The sequence below is a fragment of the Rhodnius prolixus genome, unplaced genomic scaffold, assembly GCF_049639745.1.
Source record: "Rhodnius prolixus isolate KJV_2025 unplaced genomic scaffold, Rpr scaffold_13, whole genome shotgun sequence".
Lineage (NCBI taxonomy): Eukaryota > Metazoa > Arthropoda > Insecta > Hemiptera > Reduviidae > Rhodnius > Rhodnius prolixus.
In genome coordinates, this window is record NW_027411583.1 from 12,352,640 (window position 1) to 12,356,233 (window position 3,594).

Sequence of the window (3,594 nt, forward strand, 5' to 3'; positions counted from 1 at the left end):
AATTATCTAAAATAATCACTCACAAGATTTTCTCTAATCTAACTAATAACATTTTCTTGAAATTAAAAAAATGTTCTAAAGAGATAGTTGTTCGTAGCGAAATAAATTTTTTTTTTTTTTTTTTTTGTCCGGCGCATCAACTGCGAGGTTATTAGCGCCAATAAAATATTATTGTTAAGAAAGGGAGATGTTTAAAAAACTCCCCAAGAAACCCCTTGAAATCAATATTCCTGAGAAAAACCTAAGATACTTGTGTACAAGTTGAAATGAAACATGAAACTCGTATGACGATTAGAAAACTAGCAGAAGTCGTTCTATCCAGTTACATATCTAGTTAACTAGTATCTCCCATTTTGAAATTTTGGTTATATATTTCATAGATATCTAGATTATGTAAGGGTCAGTGCCCATATTTAAACGGCATTTTTCGGGAGAGCTTAAACTTCAATCCCCTATAGGATGAAAAAATAATTGTCATTTCAGTCGAGTAAAATTTATTTTGGCGAACTTTCGACCTAGGGTTCATGGACTGAGTGTGGTCGGTCTGTGTGTAATATGTGTTAGGTTGTCCTAACCGACCACACTCAGTCCATGAATAGACAAGACAGACGACACACCTACCCTGAAATGTAAAAATATTACTTTCTAAACTAGCACTGAAGATGACCTAGTCCCTAGGTCGAAAGCTCGGCAAAATAAATTTTACTCGACTGAAATGGCGATTATTTTTTCATCCTATTGAAACTATAAATCAGTCACCAAAAATAATGAACAACAATTCAATCCCCTACTTAATAAACTCCGATTACATAAATTTCGCTGAAGATTATTAGCATGTACAGTTTTTCAGAATTCTTTAACGAACAGCTGTCCGTTCATACAAAAATGATTTCCTATTGTGAACCAATTTCTTCTTAATAATTACTTAAACACAAATTTCTTAGCCTGAAAAACATCAATACTTTTTTTTTTTATTTATAATTAAGTTATAAAAATGTAGTAAAAGAATACGGATGTTAAATACCATTTCCAGATAATAATAGTGTTGTGTGAGAACAAAAAAACGTATACAGAATTTAGGCTAATTAAGGTAAAATAGCCGCAGGCAGGGCTGACCTAGTACTCCCGATATAGATGGCCGAGGAAGGCAAAGTAATCTCAGTAATGGAATTGTACGGCAACACTGCAAAATAGGCAGTTTATCATTAAAATATAATGAAACTTGCTATTTTGAAAATACCTGATTATAACCTCCCTAAAATGTGTTATTTGAAACAATTAGATTGGGTAGATCCAATACAGCTGATTATAATCCCTCTAAAAATGTATTATTTGATACAATTAGATTTGCAATACAGGGCATGCCATTTAATTGGGCAAGTGAGCTTAAACAGGATCTAATCTTGTATCGGTTTTGATAATCTATGGCGATCACAGAGCTTAGAAAATAGTTGAAGAAAAATTCTAGTCTATTTTAATGTGTTTTAAAAAATAATCTAATAAGCCGTGATGTTCAAACCATTGAGAATGGTAGATACAATTCCCACTTATCGCAATCTAAGTGCTTATGATTTAGGTGAACCGCACCTTAAGTTAAATATGCATATAAGTAAACTTAGGTTGATTGTACAGTTACGTCTTTATAACAAAAAAAAAAATGTGTCGCATGAATTCTAATAACCAGTACTATCAATTTGATACAGATTCAACTTGTCCTCTCTGCCAATTGTACGCACCAAATCACTTATCTCACTTTTTAATGAACTGCCCGGTCTCAACAGCACACAAGAGCTAAATATAAAAATAAAAAATACCTGCAATCTCATATTATGATAAATTTATTTCATTATTAAGTTTTTCAACTAATACGAGGGTCGTTTGAAAAGTCCGTGCAAAGTCAGAGAGATAGCACTACTGGCGCGTATCGAGGTTATGTTTAGTTAGTAGCATCTCTTGGAAGAACACACACCAAGTTTCAGCCAGATCGGTCTATTTCTTTGTGTTTGGCATTCGTTTGAATCGAGGAAGTCCAGTGATTTTCAAAAAATGGACGAAAAAGAATTTCGTGTGTTGATTAAAACTACTTTATGAAAGGCAAAACGCCTCAGGTGACTAAAGAGAAGCTTGATAAACATTATGGTGACTCTGCACCTTCGATTAGAACAGTTTATAAGTGGTTTCAAAATTTTCGGAGTGGCCATATGGGCACAAGTGACGCTGAACGTTCTGGACGCCCTGTTGAGGTTACTACTCCAGAAATCATTGATAAAATCCATGATATGGTGATGGATGACAGAAGAGTGAAGGTGCGTGAGATTGCTAGTGCTGTGGGCATCTCGAATGAACGGGTACATAATAGTTTGCATCAACATTTGGACATGACAAAGCTATCCGCAAGATGGGTGCCGCGATTGCTCACGCTTGACCAAAAACGAAATCGTGTGAAGTGTTGCAAGGACGGTTTGTAGCTGTTCCAGAAGAATCCGCAGGACTTTAAGCGTCGTTTCGTCATTGTGGATGAAACATGGATACATCACTACACTCCTGAGACCAAAGAACAATCTAAACAATGGGTTACCAAGGGGGAATCTGCGCCATAAAAGGCGAAGACCGTTCCTTCGGCCGGAAAGATTATGGCGACTGTCTTTTGGGATTCGCAAGGAATAATCCTCATCGACTATCTGGAAAAGGGTAAAACTATTACAGGTGCATATTATTCATCGTTATTGGACCGTTTGAAAACCGAGCTGCAAGAAAAACGCCCACGATTGGCCCACAAAAAAAGTCCTTTTCCATCACGACAACGCACCAGCTCACACCTCAGCAGTTGTGGTCGCAAAATTAATGGAAATAGGATTCCAACTCGTTTCACATCCCCCCTATTCTCCAGACTTGGCTCCCTCGGACTACTATTTGTTCCCCAATATGAAGAAATGGCTGGCGGGAAAAAGATTTTATTCAAACGAGGAGGTGATTGCAGAAACGAATGGCTATTTTTCAGACTTGGACAAATCCTATTATTCGGAAGGGATCAACAAACTAGAGCAGCGTTGGACGAAGTGTATAAGCCTAAAAGGAGACTATGTTGAAAAATAAAAAAGGTTTACTCCAAAAAATTAAGTAGTTTTTATTTTTGCACGGACTTTTCAAACGACCCTCGTACGTCTAAAGAGAAAATAAATGATATATACCTGTTTTATACTGAAAGATTTAAATTAAGAAATTCATTATTATCTTAATATTAGTGGTTTATTATTAATATAACCAAGAAATCTCCTGTCTCTTTTAATTTTACACCTTTATTTGTAATTTAGCGTTCTTTTTCTTGCTTCCATTTATATACAAAAGTATTATTATTTTTTTAGGTTAAGAAAGTATTATAATTGTATTTGCTTACATATTTTAAAGTTTTCTTACTAAGATTTTTATTTTTTCTTTAATTAATTTTTGTGAGTATGTATTTCTAATAATACAATGTAATTTTCTATGTAGCCAACTCCGTCTGTAAACCTAACGGTAAAAACAGTTTCCTTTCCTTTCTAGACAAAATTCGTTGGAGGAAAGAATTGGAAAATAGGTTTCCATGGAGATTAC

The 3,594-nt window shown here is 34.9% G+C and overlaps 1 protein-coding gene across 4 annotated transcripts in view; it reads right to left on the bottom strand.

The window, feature by feature from the left end:
* LOC141448172 (trypsin II-P29-like) overlaps window positions 1–3,594 on the bottom strand; it is a 36,683-nt gene that overhangs the window by 15,012 nt on the left and 18,077 nt on the right. The window lies entirely within an intron of this gene.